Consider the following 22,137-nt stretch of genomic DNA (forward strand, 5'->3'; position numbering starts at 1 on the left):
GCCCTCTCGCAGTGTCCGGAGCAAGTATGGTGGGTCTGACACACCGGTGTCAATGTGTTCTTTTTTCCATTTCCAGGAGTGTAGTTTTTCATCTTGTACTAACTTGTACTTGTACTAACTTGAGACTTTACATTACTACAACAATGCTATTTTCTACAAAAATATTAATTATTCTTAGTACACGTAACACAACATAATACAGTACCTACCTATCTTGAAAGTTTTGAATAAGAACTTGTGTTAATTTAATAGGGGTCGATTTTTAGACCTCGTCGACCCCCAGAATCAGTTTTCATTTATGTCGACCTCTTTGGGAATCCCTGCAATACACGGTCATCACTGGCACCGAGGCAGAACTAGCTTTCATTGGAAAACACAACAGACCTCCATTCTGTCCTCAAACGAGCCCTCTCTTGACACCACTGAAGTAGCAAATGGCGGCGGTTTTGAGTTACATGATGTCTGGCTCGAAGCTATACTTGAAGCAAACAATTTGCAACAGTTCATTGTGTCACTGGAGAGCCAACTGCTGCTCAGATGGCTGTTGCAGATGCAGTACGATGTGCCTCAGCCACACGCGCAACACGCTCGTCTTCTGTCTCGTAGTGGCATGTGGCCATCTAGAGCCCGGGCTTCTTGCGACCGTACGTTCTCGTGAGAACCGCTGCCAGCAATCATGTACAGTGGCTATATTTCTGCTAAGTCTTTCTGAAGTATCGCAGAAGGACCATCCAGCTTCTCGTAGCCGTATTACACGACATCGTTCAAAATCAGTGAGGTATTGATAATTGCGTCTTTATCGCCTTAGGGGTATTCCTGACTAACATCAACTCACCACCTACAATCCCAAAGGTAACTAACGCTGACGATCGCTGTAACGTGTATTTAATGCAAATCTGATCCAACCTCATAGTGGCTTTACTAGCTTCACTCTCATGTGAATGGCGTGAAATCTGAGTAGACGTCATCTTTCAGGTCTACACTCGTGCTCATAAAGTAAGGATAACTGCAGAATCTTATGCCACACAACGTCGCACTACACAAAACTGGCGCTAATAGCACAGGCACATAGGGAACACACACCACACATATCTGTAAGTCCGTCGTATTGGTGATAAGTTAAGAAAACCGTCCCGAAACACATGTGCTACAAAACTCCACTAAAACTGCTCATGTACCGCGGCATCACTATGGGATATGATCACCATGCACATATACACAGGCCGCACAACGGGTTGACATACTCTGGATCAGGTAGTCGAGCAGCTGCTGTGGTATAACCTCCCATTGTTGCACCAGTGCCTGTCGGAGCTCCTGAAGTGTCCTAGGGGCTTGAATACGTGCAGCGATACGTCGATCGAGAGCATCCCAGACGTGCTCGATGGGGTTTAGGTCTGGAGAACAGGCAGGCCACTCCATTCGCCTGTTTCAAGGTACTTCTCCACGATGGCAGCTCGGTGGGACGGTGCGTTATTATCCATCAGCAGGAAGGTGGGACCCACTGCACCTCTGAAAAGGCGCACATACTGGTGCAAAATGACATCTCGGTACTCCTGAAGTGTTACAGTTCCTGAAGGGGTGTACGTGCACCAATCATAATCCCACCCCACACCATCAAACCACGACCTCCATACAGATCCCTTTCAAGGACATTAAGGGGTTGGTATCTGGTTCCTGGTTCACGGCAGATGAAAGCCCGGCGAGAATCACTGTTCAGACTACACCTGGACTCGTCCGTGAACATAACCTTGGATCACTGTTCCAATGACCGTGTATGGTGTTCTTGACAGCAGGCTTTGCGGGCTCTCCTGTGAGCAGGGGTCAGTGGAATGCACCTTGCAGATCACCGGGCGAATAAACCAAGTCTATTCAGTCGTCTGTAGACTGTGTGTCTGGACGTAACTGTTCCAGTGGCTGCGGTAAGGTCCCGAGCAAGGCTACCTGCAGTACTCCGTGGCCGTCTGCGGGCACTGATGGTGAGACATCGGTCTTCTTGTAGTGTTGTACACAGTGGGCGTCCGGTACTGTAGCGTCTGGACACGTTTTCTGTCTGCTGGAATCGTTGCCATAATCTTGAGATCACACTTTGTGGCACACGGAGGGCCCATGCTACGACCTGATGTGTTTGACCAGCCTCCAGTCACCCTAGTATTCTACCCCTTATAACGCCATCAATATGTGTTCTTTGAGCCATTTTCAACACACAGTCACCATTAGCACATCTGGAAACGTCTGCACACTTACTCGCTGCACGGTACTCTGACATCCCCCAACACACCTCTGCGTATGTGGACTGCTGCCAGCGCCACCGTGCGACGGCCGCAGGTCAAATGCGCCGCCTGGTCGTACCCCGAGGTGATTTAAACCCGCAAACCACCTACCAGAGCGTTGTTTCACCATGTATCAGCATTATCCTTAATATATGAGCATGAGTGTAGAAACACGCCGACCAACTTCCGTTTATGTCGCACAGCTCCCGTTTTGGCCTCGAGATTTTTTTCCGTCAACGTATTTATGTCAATAATGATTGTACCGCTAGTTCTCTTTCTGCAGCTTTTTGTGAAACAGACGCAATATTTCGATGTGGCATTGGCGTGATTTTGCTACTAATTTTCAACATATTTTTTCTCTTATCGTTCAACTTGAACCGGCAGCCGTTTGAAGAGTTAGTCCGAGAATTTTGACTAAGTACATTACATAGAACGATTATCAGGTAGTGATATGCAATTTATATTCTTATACATTCCATCAGTCTACATATTTAGTTGTGCGGCTCCAACACCAGTATGGGACCATTAAAACATGCATTCGGCGGTTATTTAGTGAGCGGGGGTGGAAGCCATCTCACACTCTTTACCTTTCTTTTGTAGGGAGTATGAACACTGTAGTAGACATGCTTCTCCGTGGAAAATATTGGCTGGAATAGTGAGAAATCTACTTAGCGAATCGAATCAGACTAGTTAGCAGGTTAGCCGTCGCGGACAGCTCGGCAATAAAAACTTCGTATCTATAGATATATATACTAAGATGGTATGTGTGCTTTCGGACATGTCGGAAAGAACAGATACCATCTTAGTATGTAGTTAAGGCTCACCGGCCACTTGACCATCTTCTTCTTATGTGCGAATGCACAACCAGTGCCCGAACTCTTACGGGAATCGGCAACGCGCCGCTAGTAATGAGTATAATGGGCGGGGGCACTAAGAATGTAGTGCGGGACAGTACTTTGAGAATGTGGGTTTCGCGGGAGGCGTGCCAGAGATCAACCCCTGCAGTCGTGCTATCCTCTGTGTCCTCGGTGGCTCAGATGGATCCGTGAAGCTGGCGCGGTAGCTCGGCGTGTTCGGTCAGAGGGTTTAACTACCCTCTGTAATAAAAAAACCTGAGAGAACGGATTACCGAACACCTGAACGATTTTCATCGGACGTCCGCCACGAACAAATACATCGAACAATATAGAACAAAATGAGATCAAAAAAATAAAATGGATAGAAAGTCTGCCATGTAATCAGGAGATCCAGGGTTCGAGTCCCGGTCGGGGCACACATTTTCATCTGTCCCCGTTGACGTATGTCAACGCCTGTAAGCAGCTAAGGGTGTTAATTTCGTTGTAACTTCGTATCTAGTCGGAATTTGAATTCTTAAATTTGTCCTTGGGGAAAACGGTGAAGCAGTGACTTCTTCCTTCTGGGAACCTTCAGTGCACAATTATGTTTTAGCTAATAAATATGTTTACTGGAAGATAAAAGTTGCTGTAGTCCTCTTGCTGCGCACAAGTCTCTCACCGTTTCTAAATGGAGAAAATAAAACGTCTATTGTGCAGTGCGCGGAAGACGGCTGTGTGGTAAGACGTCATGTTTCATAGTAGCTGCAACTTACGGCCCGTTACGAACAAAACGTCTGGTCTAGACAGTGTTTGGTTTTACAACGCAGCGAGTCCACTTGATAGACTTACTGCTAGCACGTGGCGCTCGTTTCACAAAGCCGTTTACGAACGGCGGAAAACTTACAATTGTAATCTGCAGCTCGAATTATCTTCGTTTGGAGCCAGCGTCCTGACAAATGCACGCCACTGCTGGGAATTTCTGCTATATAAAATGTATTTTAGGAAAAGTGACAGATATTTCACGAGGGAATGGCACTGAGACTTTCTCGCTAAAAATTTGATACAAACATTCCATTTACCCAGTTTTCAACGACTTTAGAGTAACTTTTGTTTTAATGTCAGCATTTAAGTAACTTCACCAGAAAACAAACATTACTTGTCACATAAATTTACTAACAAGAAATTTCGCGAGTATTTCGTGACAGATTAATTAAAAAAGTATCTGCCATTTGTATAAATACACTTTTCAACTCTCTTCACAACTTCAGGTGTAGCTTGTGTAAAAGCATGTCAGTGATGGAGCCACATAACATCTGAGCAAAATCAGAGCATTCAAAGATTTGCAGCACTTTCATCGTCAGGAGATAAGTAACTGCTGGGATCGACAGGTCTTCCGTGAGATTGTTTTCGCATAATTGTTGCTTCGGATTAACCCCTGTGACTTTCGCCTACTTGTGTGGTCGGCATTGGTTGCTTCACATTGATGTTTGTGTACTCCAGATGCATGTCCTCTTTTGCGATGCATTTTGCGGCATAACTGCAGTACTGGGGATAAAAGAGTGCTGTCTCAGAAAGAAAATAAAGTTGAAGTTCATCGTCTTTTCGTAACTTTAACGGTAGTTGTAAATAAAGTTCTTGTAATTTGGTGGGTGTTACTCAATATCTTCAGAATAATAAGTAAAGACGTTAACTCATCTTGCTCTTCAGGCTTCGCTGCAGATGCTGTTTCCAGTTTCCTGGAAGTTTGTTAAGTGAAAACGGACCGTAGAACTGCATGGTTTTCAATAATCATGTAAAGGCGGATTTGTTTCAGGTGTACTATTTATTACGTCACAGAGCCCTCGTCGAAATCTTCCATCGCAATGGCCGTTCTACTCCCCCTTCTACACTCTTTATGTACTTTTTATAACAATCAGCACATTGTTACATTCAGCAAACTTGTCAATTACAAAAGTTAAGGGCAGTTACAAAAAAAAAGTCATACGGTAGTTACAAATGAAATGCATACAATGCCATACCAATTCAACCAGAATTTTTCTGTTTTTAAGGGAATATCGTCGAAGTGCTTTGAATAAACAATGCTGATTGCATTTTTGATAATTACGCAAAAACTAGCCCATCACGAATGTTCCTAACTTGTTTCTGATTTCAGATATGTGTAAATTATTTTTTTGGTCTGAATAGAATTTCAATAAATATTACAGCAGCCCAAATAATCGCCTTGTTTACATTGTCAGTAAGATTTAATTTTATGAGTTTCAGTAACTACTAAGGAATTAGGTGCTGTTATGATTAGCAATTGCATAGTAAGCTGACAGTATGTCAGTCAGAACTGTTAGGATTCCAAACGTTAAAACAACAGAATTTTTGGTGTCGTTTTCATTACTTGACGGTTCGTAACCTAACGAGTCTGATTGTAACTAGGCGAATTGATTACACAAGTTCTCAGCAATGGATGGATGTGACATTGACGACTGCTTTGACATGATGTTATTGAAAATTACATTTCAGTGTTCCTGATGGAAATTACCTATTTGGTAATGATACAACAGTTAATTAAGGAACCTGAATTAGCTTTTGTGCAGTGTGAAAGAAAAGCTAAATTAGTTCTTGGAATCACATGAAGAATGAGCTGCTACAAGTTCTAATGTAGAGACATTTGTGTTATTGGCATAGGAGGGCCACTGACCACTAATGGCGTCATCTGTTTTCGTTGCTTTGTCGTAATAGATTGATAAGTAAGGTTCTTGATAAGTAAATTTGTTGCAGGAGTCTGCTGCAATTTTACGGAATATATCTATACATATATATTCAGGAACCAGGTTTTAAATCCTAAGACATTTCCAGGGGCAGATGTGGACTCCGACCACAATCTATTGGTTATGAGCTGTAGATTAAAACTGAAGAAATTGCAAAAAGGTCAGAAATTGAGGAGATGGGACCTGGATAAACTGAAAGAACCAGAGGTTGTAGAGAGCTTCAGGGAGAGCATTAGGGAAAGACTGACATGTAGGGGGAAAGAAATACAGTAGAAGAAGAATGGGTAGCTTTGAGAGATGAAGTAGTGAAGGTAGCAGAGGATCAATTAGGTAAAAAGACGAGGGCTAGTAAAAATCCTTGATGAAAGGAGAAAATACAAAAATGTAGTAAATAAAAGCAGGTAAAAAGGAATACAAACGTCTCAAAAATGAGATCGACAGGAAGTGCAAAATGGCTAAGCAGGGATGGCTAGATGACAAATGTAAGAATATAGAGGCACATATCACTAAGGGTAAGATAGATACTGACTACAGGAAAATTAAAGAGACCTTTGGAGAAAAGAGAACCACTTGTATGAGTATCAAGAGCACAGATGGAAACCCAGTACTAAGCAAAGAGGGGAAAGCAGAAAGGTGGAAGAGGTATATGTTGTTGTTGTTGTCTTCAGTCCTGAGACTGGTTTGATGCAGCTCTCCATGCTACTCTATCCTGTGCTTCATCTCCCAGTACCTACTGCAACCTACATCCTTCTGAATCTGCTTAGTGTACTCATCTCTCGGTCTCCCTCTTCGATTTTTACCCTCCACGCTGCCCTCCAATGCTAAATTTGTGATCCCTTGATGCCTCAAAACATGTCCTACCAACCGATCCCTTCTTCTAGTCAAGTTGTGCCACAAACTTCTCTTCTCCCCAATCCTATTCAATACCTCCTCATTAGTTACGTGATCTATCCACCTTATCTTCAGTATTCTTCTGTAGCACCACATTTCGAAAGCTTCTATTCTCTTCTTGTCCAAACTAGTTATTGTCCATGTTTCACTTCCATACATGGCTACACTCCAAACAAAGACTTTCAGAAACGACTTCCTGATACATAAATCTATATTCGATGTTAACAAATTTCTCTTCTTCAGAAACGCTTTCCTTGCCATTGCCAGTCTACATTTTATATCCTCTCTACTTCGACCATCATCAGTTATTTTACTTCCTAAATAGCAAAACTCCTTTACTACTTTAAGTGTCTCATTTCCTAATCTAATTCCCTCAGCATCACCCGATTTAATTTGACTACATTCCATTATCCTCGTTTTGCTTTTGTTAATGTTCATCTTATATCCTCCTTTCAAGACACTGTCCATTCCGTTCAACTGCTCTTCCAAGTCCTTTGCCGTCTCTGACAGAATTACAATGTCATCGGCGAACCTCAAAGTTTTTACTTCGTCTCCATGAATTTTAATACCTACTACAAATTTTTCTTTTGTTTCCTTTACTGCTTGCTCAATATACAGATTGAATAACATCGGGGAGAGGCTACAACCCTGTCTCACTCCTTTCCCAACCACTGCTTCCCTTTCATGCCCCTCGACTCTTATGACTGCCATCTGGTTTCTGTACAAATTATAAATAGCCTTTCGCTCCCTGTATTTTACCCCTGCCACCTTTAGAATTTGAAAAAGAGTATTCCAGTCAACATTGTCAAAAGCTTTCTCTAAGTCTACAAATGCTAGAAACGTAGGTTTGCCTTTTCTTAATCTTTCTTCTAAGATAAGTCGTAAGGTCAGTATTGCCTCACGTGTTCCAACATTTCGACGGAATCCAAACTGATCCTCCCCGAGGTCTGCATCTACCAGTTTTTCCATTCGTCTGTAAAGAATTCGCGTTAGTATTTTGCAGCCGTGGCTTATTAAACTGATAGTTCGGTAATTTTCACATCTGTCAGCACCTGCTTTCTTTGGGATTGGAATTATTATATTCTTCTTGAAGTCTGAGGGTATTTCGCCTGTCTCATACATCTTGCTCACCAGCTGGTAGAGTTTTGTCGTGACTGGCTCTCCCAAGGCCGTCAGTAGTTCTAATGGAATGTTGTCTACTCCGGGGGCCTTGTTTCGACTCAGGTCTTTCAGTGCTCTGTCAAACTCTTCACGCAGTATCGTATCTCCCATTTCGTCTTCATCTACATCCTCTTCTATTTCCATAATATTGTCCTCAAGTACATCGCCCTTGTATAAACCTTCTATATACTCCTTCCACCTTTCTGCCTTCCCTTCTTTGCTTAGAACTGGGCTGCCATCTGAGCTCTTGATATTCATACACGTGGTTCTCTTCTCTCCAAAGGTCTCTTTAATTTTCCTGTAGGCAGTATCTATCTTACCCCTAGTGAGATAAGCTTCTACATCCTTACATTTGTCCTCTAGCCATCCCTGTTTAGCCATTTTGCACTTCCTGTCGATCTCATTTTTGAGACGTTTGTATTCCTTTTTGCCTGCTTCATTTACTGCATTTTTATATTTTCTCCTTTCATCAATTAAATTCAATATTTCTTCTGTTACCCAAGGATTTCTAGCAGCCCTCGTCTTTGTACCTACTTTATCCTCTGCTGCCTTCACTACTACATCCCTCAGAGCTACCCATTCTTCTTCTACTGTATTTCTTTCCCCTATTCCTGTCAATTGTTCCCTTATGCTCTCCCTGAAACTCTGTACAACCTCTGGTTCTTTCAGTTTATCCAGGTCCCATCTCCTTAATTTCCCACATTTTTGCAGTTTTTTTCAGTTTTAATCTACAGGTCATAACCAATAGATTGTGGTCAGAGTCCACATCTGCCCCTGGAAATGTCTTACAACTTAAAACCTGGTTCCTAAATCTCTGTCTTACCATTATATAATCTATCTGATACCTTTTAGTATCTCCAGGGTTCTTCCACGTATACAACCTTCTTTCATGATTCTTAAACCAAGTGTTAGCTATGATTAAGTTGTGCTCTGTGCAAAATTCTACTAGGCGGCTTCCTCTCTCATTTCTTAGCCCCAATCCATATTCACCTACTATGTTTCCTTCTCTCCCTTTTCCTACACTCGAATTCCAGTCACCCATTACTATTAAATTTTCGTCTCCCTTCACTATCTGAATAATTTCTTTTATCTCATCATACATTTCTTCAATTTCTTCATCATCTGCAGAGCTAGTTGGCATATAAACTTGTACTACTGTAGTAGGTGTGGGCTTCGTATCTGTCTATATAGAGGTATATAGAGGGTCTATACAAGGGCGATGTTCTTGTCGACAATATTATAGAAATGGAAGAGAATGTAGATGAAGATGAAATAGGAGATATGATACTGCGTCAAGAGTTTGACAGAGCACTGAAAGATCTAAGACGAAACAAGGCCCCGGGAGTAGACAACATCCCATTAGAACTAATGACAGCCTTGGCAGAGCCAGGCATAACAAACCCCTACCATTTAGTGAGCAAGATGTATGAGACAAGCGAAATACCCTCAGACTTCAAGAAGAATATAATCATTCCAATCCCAAAGAAAGCAGCGGTTGACAGATATGAAAATTACCGAACTATCAGTTTAATAAGTCACGACTGCAAAATAATAACACGAATTCTTTACAGACGAATGGAAAAACTGGTAGAAGCCGACCTCGGGGAAGATCAGTTTGGATTCCGCAGAAATGTTGGAACACGCGAGAGAATACTGACGCTACGACTTATCTTAGAAGAAAGATTAAGAAAAGGCAAACCTACGTTTCTAGCATTTGTAGACCTTTTGCCAATTTTGACTGGAATACTCTCTTTCAGATTCTGAAGGTGGCAGGGGTAAAATACAGGGAGCGAAAGGGTATTTACAATTTCTACAGAAACCAGATGGCAGTTATAAGAGTCGAGGGGCATGAAAGGGAAGCAGCGGTTGGGAAGGGAGTGAGGCAGGGTTGTAGCCTCACCCCGATGTTATTCAATCTGTATATTGAGCAAGCAGTAAAGGAAACAAATGACAAAAACGGAGTAAGTATTAAAATCCATGGAGAAGAAATAAAAACTTTGAGGTTAACCGATGACATCGTAATTCTGTCAGAGACAGCAAAGGACCTGGAAGAGCAGTTGAATGGAATGGACAGTGTCTTGAAAGGAGGATATAAGGTGAACATCAACAAAAGCCAAACGCGGATAATGGAATGGAGTCGAATTAAATCGGGTGATGCTGCCGGAATTAGATTAGGAAATGAGACACTTAAAGTAGTAAAGGAGTTTTTCTATTTGGGGAGCCAAATAACTGATGATGGTCCAAGTAGAGAGGACAATAAATGTAGACTGGGAATGGCAAGTAAAGCGTTTCTTAAGAAGAGAAATTTGTTAACATCGAGTATAGATTTAAGTGTCAGGAAGTCGTTTCTGAAAGTATTTGTATGGAGTGTAGCCATGTATGGAAGTGAAACATGGACGGTAAATAGTTTGGACAAGAAGAGAATAGAAGCTTTCGAAATGTGGTGCTACAGAAGAATGCTAAAGATTAGATGGGTAGATCACATAACTAATGAGGAGGTATTGAACAGAATTGGGGAGAATAGGAGTTTGTGGCACAACTTGACAAGAAGAAGGGACCGGTTGTTAGGACATGTTCTGAGGCATCAAGGGATGAGAAATTTAGTATTGGAGGGCAGCGTGGAGGGTAACAATCGTAGAGGGAGACCAAGAGATGAATACACTAAGGAGATTCAGCAGGATGTAGGTTGCAGTAGGTACTGGGAGATTAAGAAGCTTGCACAGGATAGAGTAGCATGGAGAGCTGCATCAAACCAGTCTCAGGACTTAAGGCCACAACAACAACAACCTATTACTAGAGGTCCTTCCACAGCGTAGTGGGCGCAGACAGTGCGGAAGTTGTTTGGAATGAGAAAGACTTCTGAAAAAGTTTTTTGTTAGTTGTTGGTGTTCCCAACGCGGATTTTAGCTGTGTTGCAGCGCGCTGGAGAAGCACTGTCATTACTGGAAGAATGCATACCATGTAGTTGCGCAGTTGATTGATCATTAAGGAGCGAGTGAAAAGTTACTATTGTGTGTGACGCGCTGCGCTAGGTTTCTTCACTGTGCTGCTTCCACTATAGTCTGTGGTCAAAGATTCCGTCTATGGGTTTTGCAGCCGTGTACCACGGAATATCTGCGTCGTAGAGCTTGACAGTGGCGGTGTTTGGTATGGTTCGCCTGATTAGGAGTAATGTAAGACTGTTAGTGGGTTTGAAGTCAACACGCTTCTTCGTCTTTCTTTGATCGAAATCAGGTTTCTTGTAGCTGCTATTCGAGTGTAGTTAGCCAGCGACTACGGTTGTAAACGCTGTGTCGCCGGCATGTAGTACTCAGAGGATCGTTTCCGTCGGCGGTCAGTTTGTTGGGCAGATTATGTATAGGATGAGCACCAGCCTCGATTACTGAGGCACGACTGCTTATACAATGTTTTTGGTCGATTGAGTGTTTACCAGTCAAACTACGAATGTGCGCTTGCGAGATAGGTCTGATGTACGCTCCTGGGAGGCCATATTCGTGAAGCCGGTGCAGGAGTCCCTCACGACAGAACTATCGAATTCTCGTGTTACGTCGAGGAGGACGATCCAGCTGAACAGCGTTCAGGGAAGTTAAGAACTCTACAAAAGCTCTCACACTCAGATTTTGCGAGCGCTGGTTGAAGTACCTTCTGAAGAAACGGCAGAAAGAAATAATGCTATCAAATAGAAAAGTGCCAAAATATCAGAGTGATGGCAATCTTCTACGAACGCAAATATATTTTGAATTCAGATCTGTATATCAAGAAGTTGAGCACCTGTAGTGTTCCGTCGTTGAAAAGAGTTTGTGGATGGATATTTCAGAAGCGTTTATGGAAATATTAAAGTATAATCTAAGGAACTTGTGACGTCATTGTTTGACTACAAGCAACGTGTGGCGTCGCCATTACATCCTGGCGACAAAATGGCACTCACAACAGTGGTCTGACTACGGTGAAAGAGCATAGAACGAATGCGGAAAAACTGATGAAGACTGGCCTCGAAACAGCTGTGTATCAGCTCTGCTGATTTTATTACTTGTAAATATCTTTTGAATCGGATTGGTTTTCTATTAAGTTCTTCTTAAGTTCAAGTTTCTTGTATCACAAATAACCCAAAGGCGCTTACTTCATGACTTATTATGCTTTGCAAAGCTAGTTGTGAGACGCTCTGTATTTTAAACATAATGTACTGAAGCGAATACTTTCGGCAAGTTTATTTTTCACTTAGTTCGTTCGTATGTTTGAAACACTCTTTATTTCGCTGCAGTGTGTTCATTAACTTTTTGAGGAACATGTCTCCAGCTTCTATAAGTTGTTTGAAAGAGGTTATATCTTTCAGCTCAGAGAACGCACAAACATTAGCAAGAATTGCAAATTCTTATTCAGGGCTCATCTTCTTATTAGCAACTACAATACCAGAGTAAACTAATGAGTTTCTGAAGGTACTACTCAGATATCAAAAGGTAAATACTGATATTCATAGCGCCTTCAAAGAAGAGCTGGATTAGATCAGCAATGAACCAGCTGAAGTTGTTGTTGCGCTCTTTAGCCCGAAGACTGGTTTGATGCAGTTCCCCAAGCTAGTCTGTCGCCTGCAAGCCTCTTCATATCTGTATAACTACTGTATCCTACACCCGTTTGAAGCTGTTAATTGTAATCAAGTCTTGGTTGCCCTCTACAATTTTTATCTCCACTTCCATCTCTTACCATATGGACGATTTCTTCAGCCTCACAATGTTCATATCAACAGATCCCACTTTTAGTCAAGTTGCGCCATAACTTCTTTTTTACCCAGTTCCATTCACTACTTTCTCATTCTTATTAGATCTACCCATCTTTTCTTCAGCATTATTCCTTAGTGCTACATTTCAAATGCTTCTATTATCTCCTTGTTTGAACTGTTTATCGTCTACATTTCACTTCCGTAAAACGCTGCTCCCTTTACAAATATCTACACATAAGAATTCTTAATACTTAAATTTATATTCAGTCTCTTTTCTAGAAACGCTTTGATTGCCATTGTGTAATCCCTACTTCGGTTATCATCAGTTACTTTGTTGTCCAAATAGTGAAATACGTGGACTACTTTGTTTCCCATGTCCTAATCTAATTTTATCAAGGTTGACCTCAGTAACAAGATATTCTTCGAGTGCTTCAAATATATACTATCATACCTATACTGCTAGATACGCAGCCTTTAAATTTTATGTCATGTGGCCATTCTGTTAAATAGCCTAAAATATAGCTTTTTTAAAAGGAGGAAAGTATTTTCCGTTGAATAGGGTAATTGTGATTAGCGCAACATGTGGTGTTGAAAGGAAAATTATTTTCTGGTGGTAGAAAAACATTTATTTCGCTGAACGAAATAGACCGAGCCCTATGGAGATCGTATCGAGTGAAATGTCGCACCGCTAGGACAATGAGTTCTTATTCGGTGGATGACATATCAGATCCCCATCCGGCGATATTGATTTATACTTTTCGTGGTTGCCTAAATCGGTTAATCCAAATACCAGCATGGTTCCTTTGGAAAAATCACGACAAATTTCTTACGATGTGCTTCCCCAGTTCGAGCTTGTGCTCTGCTCCGATATAATCGCTCTCGAAGGGTAATTAAAGCCTAATATTCGCTTTTTGTGGAGATGACGTTGATAACATGCCTTTCAATAACATTTACTACGTTTCTTAATTACATTTATCAAGTAAATATTCATGGATTCTGTGCTTTATTGTTTATAACTTTTGATTATCCACTTTTCTCTTGCCAGGTTACAATGCTTCTGTGGGGAATGAATCTCGTACGAACAAATATCTAACAAGCTAAAGAAATGTAAAGTCTTAAAGTGATACATTAAATTGATAATGGAAGGAAATGTGTATCAGTATTTGTAGTACAAGTAGTAGTGTAGTGGGGTTACGGATGCAATTTTGATGTCAAATTGATATGCAAATTAATTACATTGACCAATTAATCACTCCCACCCACACCACCGACCACGCCCACCCCCACCCCTGGATGACTCCACGTGTTTTCTCAGCCTGCGTATGAGCCCCAGCCCTCTGATCCCTCTCTGCCCCTCCCCACCCTCCGCAAAGTAGTGGAGGGGCTGTTTAGCGATGATACAGAAAAGGGTAAGTAAGCTGCCACATCATTGGTCAGTGTTGAAATGACAATAAAATTGCTAAAATTGATCGCACTATCAACTATGATGCTTATTATTACAGTACATCGACGCTGTGTTTTCCATCCCAACTGTCCACTGGTCCACTGTTGATTACCACGTAATGTAATTCACACCCTGTGGAGTCTAGTTTCCTGGAGGAGTCAATGGACCAAACGTGTTAATGTCAGTTTAGAATCTGACACAGACGTCGAAGTCGTGGCGGAAAAAAAAACGAAATGTATGGCAGTGTACAAAGCGTGTTACAGCAGAAAAAGCAATGTATCAAACGACGAGATAGGGACCCTCTCCTGCGACTGATAACATGTCGGAGAAGGTTCTCGTACAGTACAGGCGATGAATCTTTACACCAGTCTGTGCAAACGACGTCAATCACTGGCCACCTGCTACAACGAATAAATACCTGTATATTTAATAGTATCGCCGTATACGCTCGATGCTTATTTGTGGACAGTATTCGTTTTCGATATGTCGGACGAGAGAGATGTGGTAAAAATCTATCGGATGAAATTAATGGAGCTTTTATAGTTCGTAATTTTTCTCTGCTGGATGGTACAGAATAACGATAATAGAATATTATGGTGATAGATGTGAATGGATCCTGAGGTACGGAGATCTGCTTCAATGTTGAGTCTTCCTAATTTTCCCAATAAGAAAAACCACCTAACTGTTCACACTGTCTTTTATACTATGCCGTGTTGCACAGCAGGCTTCGTTTGGCACTGACCTCACACATCATATATTGGAGGTAGGGGTACGACATGTTCCCACTTCCACCGAGTGGTCAAAACACGCTCCTACACCATTAACTCAGTTCACTCTGTTTCTACACAGGTTTCAGAGTGTGGTATGTACTACTCTACCCGACGTCTGGGTAAAATTGGTAAAATTGATCTCGTTGTCAACTGCGGTGTGTATTACAGTGCATCGCTCCATAGCAATGGTGTCTTCCCAGTCCCAAGCGTCCACTGGATATGCTGACTGACACCACTCCGTTGAGGTGGAGGGAACCTTGGCGGAACACTGGATATCTGTTACTTGTTGCTGTGGAACATGGGATTAAATATAGAGGTCATCACCTTAATACAGTTGTTTGGACGCGTTCCACATTGCTACAAACTCATCCTATTTCCATATGCTGTGATACCCTCCACATGTTCTTTTTTTTTCTCCAATAAGATAAAAGTACCTCTTTTTATTTGTGCTACCTCACACGTGTTGTGAACAGCACCTTCCGGCGATGATCAACACAGGAATAGTAATCATGATTGTGACTGCAAAATGAAGGAACAATGCTTTTCGAAATGGAGCACTGAGACATACGCTACCCTGCCGATGGGAAGATGAGATTAACTGTACAGGTAATCATCTTCGAATAGCTGTTGGAAGCGCTCTACAATACTGCAAACTCGTTTAGTTTCCATATGTTTGCAATGTCTTCCACATTTTTGTCAATGAGAAACATCGGATCTGTGTTTTATTTCTACCAGCCTGTGTTGTGGTAGCTGTATAGTTTATGCCATGTGATGCTCAGTTTTCTGTGAGAGATAAAGGATGGAAACATGTTAATGTCGGTCAGGCAACAGCTGACACGGATCTCTAAGTCATCGTAGAAAAAGAAAGCGTATGGCGGTGTACACTGATTGTATGTGTTACAACCGACAAAAAAAGCAATGTATTAAACTGCTGACGAAGGAGCAATACAGGAACCCTCTCGTATGATTGACAGTCTGTTGGATATGGTCATTATACAGTACAGGTGATGACAGACATGAATGCACCCTGACAGACACAGATCTCCTTCAGACTACCTGTATGTAGTTTGGAGATGTGTCGCAATGCAGTAGCAAAATCTTCGTCATTCCTCCATGACATGTATAATGTGTAGTTTTCCTAATTTTCCCAACAAGAAACACCACCATAATTGCTTGTACTATCTCTTCTACTACCTCGTGGTGCCGGCCGCGGTGGTCTCGCGGTTCTAGGCGCGCAGTCCGGAACCGTGAGACTGCTGCGGTCGCAGGTTCGAATCCTGCCTCGGGCATGGATGTGTGTGATGTCCTTAGGTTAGTTAGGTTTAATTAGTTCTAAGTTCTAGGGGACTGATGACCACAGCAGTTGAGTCCCATAGTGCTCAGAGCCATTTTTTGAACCTCGTGGTGCAGGGGAAAGCTTCGTTTAGCGCTGGCCTTACACACTATACACCGTTGGCAGAGCTATGACACATTGTTCGCATTTCCACCGAATGGTCAAAACATGCTCCTGTCGCATTAACTCAACCCGTCCTGTTTCCCCACAGGATGCTGCAGGTCTTAGATATAGCGCTCTCTGACTTCTGTACAGGTCAGACTAAAATTGGGACGATTACAGAGATTAAGCTCCAGGGAGGGCAGGGTAGAGACTTAGGAACAGTTACGAGATGCAGAGAGACTGTATAAAAACAGCACGGGAGTTCTTCGTGTATCTTAGGAGATAGGTTCGAAAAAAGGTGACTCGCTTCGAGGTACGAGAGTGGCACAAATATAATTCAACAGTGGCTATAATCATTAAGAGACGTCTCTACAGGGTCCAAAGCAATTATGTGGCTGAATGGATAGATTTGATTCCAAATTGCAGACAGCATTTCGGACAGCATTTCTGCGTGCAAGCGTACCACTATCGGCGATCGTGTGTGCCTGTACTCAAGAGCGCTTTTTATGCAGGATGATGGTAACATAGGCATTATGATCGTGTTTTTAATAGCGCTGTCCTTACGTGAAATGTATGTTGTGGGTTGTAGAATCCCTCTGTGGTCTGCTTAGGATGTCATTTCTTAATAGTGTTCCTCAAAAAGAATATCGTATTCCCTCCATGGATTTGCAGTTGACCCACTTGGCGAATGTAATCCGACTACTGAACAAAAAAGTAACTCTCATGATCAATTTAATTGATTAGCCTATCAAACTGATATCAATGACGTGCCGACTGGCGGGTGGAAGAGATGGCAAGGGCACCACTGAAAGATTCTTGACCGGCGTTTCTCTTTTTTTTCGTTGCGGCGATACTTTTAAAGAAATTTCAATCTCCCACCTACACAGGGCAGAACTGACTCTCACGATTTGTTTCGTAAACGCTAATATGATATAGCATTGCACTTGTACAAGGGGACCTTTCATAGTGTACAAAACAGTTACGGTCTCTTGAATTATAGCTTCTTGTTGTCAGACGTATAATGAATGTGTTTATTTCCGACATGTGTGCCAGTGGCGTGAAAGATTGTCTGAAATGTTTGTTAATACATACAGGAATGACAGTTTATTTACAGACACGGAATGCGAGAGACGCTCTCATGTCGTGTAATTTGTTCAACAAGCTGAAAGAAATTGCTTAACATAGTTTTTTTTTTTTTTTTTTTTTTGCACTCTAACGTAAAAGCTATACCGAGTTTGCTCATAAAACTAAGATAAAATGGATTTTGCCTCTTTCCGTGGAAGGCGGACCTTTATTATGGTCGCAAATGTGTTTTCTTTTTTTAAATACATGCCTGATTAATGTGTTGACATCAAATGAAAGTGTTTTCTGTCGCAGAACGAGAGGCCTATTGGAGGCGCTGGGGCATGCCTAATCTGTGTCAGGTGGCCGCCACGGGTGCGCTCTCTAACCTTTAGGGGCGGCTGTGTCACTACACTTGAGACAAACAAGCTGCAGTTGAGGCGGCCGTCCTTTTATCTCCTACTGTTTAGTTGACTATAGACGCTACCGTGTTGATGTAGGAGCATCGCCTTAAGGCGGAGGTCAGATGGTGGAAATCTGAGTGCTGTGTGCCGTCTGGACCATTCTTTGGATGGACGGGATCATGCTACTTAACTTTTGTTTTGTCTACGACTGCCTCCTGAATGGATACCACATATCACGAGTGGCGCAAAGGAGGCAACAGCGGGGGTGCGTCTGCTGTTGGCGGTCGCTGAATACAGCCATCTTTGCCTAGGGGGTGGTGCGTGAGGGCTCTGCCACTATATTTTAGACGAACAAGTTGCACTTTATTGTGTTAGCGTAGGAGCATCGCCCCAAGGTGGTTGCCAGATGGTCGAAAGCCGAGTGCAGCCAGCGACTGCAGAGGATGGCAACAAAGGGTGGGCAGCGAGAGCGCAGAGAAACTATGAGATGCTCGGCGCTGGCCGTTTCAGGAATCCCCCCCCATATGTGGATGGAGAGAGGGAGGGGTGGAATGAGGGAGGAAGAGGGCATCGATTTGCGGCAGTTTTTGACGCCTATCAAGGAGAACGAAGGTTCAACTACCGACCCCTCTGAAGTCTTTTAGGACGACGATTGTCTCCAGTGCATGTGCTGCATTGTGAGCAGTTCATTACGAGTGCTGGTTTTTTCACAACATTTTCGAAGTGTAATTAAAATTGTGACGCATTTTTTCCATTAGTGGTGGTATCGTGTTTTGGAGTCAGTTACCTGGGCTGTAGGTGGTTCCTGACCAGGCGTCTGTAGCGACCTCTGACGTAAAACAACGATAGATACTGTATGCTTACAGGTAATGCACTTTTTAAAATCCTCTCTGCCCAACACCAACATCTAATCTGTTGAATATTGTTCCTGCAAAAAAGAATAAAGATAGTACCTTACGCCCCTGCCTTTCTCCTAGTTTCGAGTGGTATTGCGAAATTTTTTTCCCAGCAGGATAACACAAGTTGTACGGTATCATCAATTTTTGAGTTGTATTGCGCTTTTATACCGTTCGTGTGTAGTGATATGCATATAGTTGTGTAATTAGGCCAGATCTTTGTGATTAATTACGTGACCTTCCTCTCCTGCATCTGGACAGTTTCCATATGTTAGGGGCTGATCTTGGGCTTTCCATCCAGTAGAATCTGGGTTCGAGTCCCGGAAAGGGCACAGCCATTTTCTAATTTCCCGTCGATTCCAAGCGCCTGTGGTGGTTTTATTGTGTTAGCGGTGTGCACTTGACCAGTAGGACCAGGGTTCGAGTCCCAGAAAGGGTACTGCCAATTTTAATTTCCCGTCAGTTCCTGGGTGGGGGTCGAGTGAGCTGTCAGCACAGCCCTGGGACAAAGAAATTCCCACCAAAATTCTAAATTCCCACAAAAATTCGAAATTCCCCCAAAATTCTAAATTTCCACCAATGGGGTAGTTTAGGGGGGGAGGTAGGGTGTGAAGGGTAGGGAGGGGGAGGTGGGCGCTGGGGCACACGTGCAGGCTGCGGGTGGGGGTGGGCGTGGGCGTGGGGGCGGGGGTGATTAATTGATCAATTTAATTAATGTGCATATCAATTTTTAATCAAAATTGCAGCTGTAACCCAACTATAGTACTACTCACGAGAAACCAAAAAGTTTGCACTACACGCAGCTGAAGAGAATGAAAGTCAGCTGAAAACGTATTTCCACGAGTATTTGATCAACAAGGAGCAGATGAATACGTGTAAACGGTAGACAAAGACGGGAGATACACAATATACACAAGAACTAAGACGTTAAACTAAGAATGGAAGATCAAGAATGAAGCGCTCATGTTGGAAAGAACAGAACAGAGGGATGTAGTTTTCACCGTTCCTCTTCAGTGTGTACATCGAGGAAACGATGACAGAAATAAAGTTGCAGTACTGGGATTAAAATTCATAGTGAAAAGATATCAATGATAAGATTCGCTGACGTTATTACTATTGCCAGTAAAAATGAGGAAGAATTGCAGGCCCTGTTGAATGGAATGAACTGGAGCACACACTGCTGATTAAGACTAAACTAAAGAGAACGAACGTAATAAAGGAGTAGCAGAAATGAGATTAGCTATTAACAGTAAAATTGAGGATCAGAAGTAGATGAAATGAGGAAGTTCTTCTACGTTGGAAATAAAATAACCCATGACGGACGAGCCAAGGGGGCACAGGTAAATATGGCATTCCTGGACGAAAGAAGTGTACCAGTACTAAACAGAAGCCTTAATTTGAAGAGGAAATTTCTAAGAAATTACGTTTGGAGCACAGTGTTGTATGGTCGTGAATCATAGTCTGGAGAATGGAAACAAGAGAATCGAAACAAGAGAATCGAAACATTTGAGATATGGTGTTACAGAAGAATGTTAAAAATTAGGTGTACTGATAAGGAATGAGGAGGTTCACCGCAGAATCGGCGAGGAGACGAACATGTGGAAAATATTGACATGAAGACGTGGTGGGATGGTAGGACATATGTTAAGACATCGGGTAATTATTCCTTGGTACTAGAGGAGCTGCAGAGGGTGAAAAATGTAGGGGAAGACTGATATGTGCAACAAATATTGTCATCTTAAGATCTTTAAGCGTTACAAATATGTTACAAGGTTTATAATTATCGTAAGTAATTTCGAAAGGACGTTAATTAAGTTTCTCATGCCATCGGATACGTGAATTATAAAGCTCCTACATATATCATATCGCCGTGCAACCACTGAAAACTTAGAGGCGAACTGTAAACAAATATTACGTGAAAATGGTTCAAAAGGCTCTGAGCACTATGGGACTTAACATCTGTGGTCATCAGTCCCCTAGAACGTAGAACTACTTAAACCTAACTAACCTAAGGACATCACACACATCCATGCCCGAGGCAGGATTCGAACCTGCGACCGTAGCGGTCACGCGGTTCCAGACTGAAGCGCCTAGAGCCGCACGACCACACCGGCCGGCACGTGAAAGAAAGCGGCGAAAAGGTTTATGGTGATTTCGCCGTCATAGACTAAAATAATGTTTACCTCACAGAAAATACACTCCCGTGCAACAACAAGTACACTAAAATAAAAGCTACAACTGTATCAGCACAGCACAGAGGTGTCAAATACGTCACATAGACCACATCCACTGCTGTCAGATATGTGTATGTTGATAACCGACTTGGTACTGCCGGGGAGTTTTCAAAAGAACTACATAATAATACAGGGTATCACCAGGTGGCAGCAGTCACGTACATAATTATAACATGTAATGTAGGAGCAACGCTTAGCTATATAGAAAGTAGTCTAATTTGTTTACATCACCAAAAAGCTTACAAAATTATTGCAACGTTATAGAGCATGCAGAATTTTATTATTTTTATATAAAAATAAAGCATGTTAAGATACATGACGTCATATAATTGCAAAATCTTTGAAATGATAGCAAAACAATATGAGTGAGTATAAGTGTGTGTATTATCTTACTGACATTATGCACTGAGGCTAGAGCTGAGATTATCAGTGGTCAACATATTGTTGTTATTAATGATATCTTTTTGCATATAACTTTGCTAAAACTATTAATCAGGATATCTATCAACTGCGATCTGAGGAATAAAAGTTGTATTTTGGGAGCGTTTTTACATTGATGTTAACAATGTCAGATAATTACAAATAATATTGAGGACATTGTGTACGACAGCTACTCTGAGATGAAGAGGTTAGCAGAGGACAAAAATTCGTGATGGGCCGCATGAAAACTGTCACGAGGATGATGACAAAAAAGCAAGCACCAATGGGTGAATAAAGCAAGAAATTAGATTTTTAGGTTACTTCGCAATTAGAAATGGACTGTATGATTTGCCTTATACACCCATGCTCACCTGTATTAGAGAGAGATGCTGTGTTGTAGCGAACCTCTCTTGTGACCACGGTGAATAGGGTAATTCCACGCGTGCCGTGACTGGAGTGTCGTTGTGGCAGTCGTGCACAGTGTTTGGCAAACAGCGAGATGTGAGCGCATTAATCGCAGCCAGATGGTGGGCGCGCGACAGAGCTTTTGCGCTTTTAACCTGTCCGTGCTTTCCTATTAGCCAGACAGGCAAGCTGCTACACGTTATCACAGAACAGGTTGGCTGCTTTAAGGCCGGTTCTCACAGAGAGCGGCAGCGCCAGCGACAAGCGTTTTCCGCGGTGACGCGGCGGCTCGAGGAACTGGTTAGTACTACAATTTGCGGTACTTATATGCAGTTTACTGTAATGATACTACATTACCTTTTATGTGGTAAGCATTTATATATAATTGAAATTTTTTACATTTGATCTTCAATATTTGCTGTATTAAGATCAT

The 22,137-nt window shown here is 42.3% G+C and overlaps 1 protein-coding gene across 1 annotated transcript in view; it reads right to left on the minus strand.

The window, feature by feature from the left end:
- LOC126268069 (gamma-interferon-inducible lysosomal thiol reductase-like) overlaps positions 1 to 21,899 on the minus strand; it is a 181,974-nt gene extending 160,075 nt beyond the window's left edge. The window contains exon 1 of the mRNA XM_049973504.1: positions 21,671 to 21,899. The gene's annotated coding sequence lies outside the window, so the exon portion shown is untranslated. The remainder of the gene's footprint in view (positions 1 to 21,670) is intronic.
- Between the last annotated feature and the right edge of the window lie 238 nt (positions 21,900 to 22,137).

The sequence above is a fragment of the Schistocerca gregaria genome, chromosome 4 (genome assembly GCF_023897955.1).
Source record: "Schistocerca gregaria isolate iqSchGreg1 chromosome 4, iqSchGreg1.2, whole genome shotgun sequence".
Taxonomy (NCBI): Eukaryota; Metazoa; Arthropoda; class Insecta; order Orthoptera; family Acrididae; genus Schistocerca; species Schistocerca gregaria.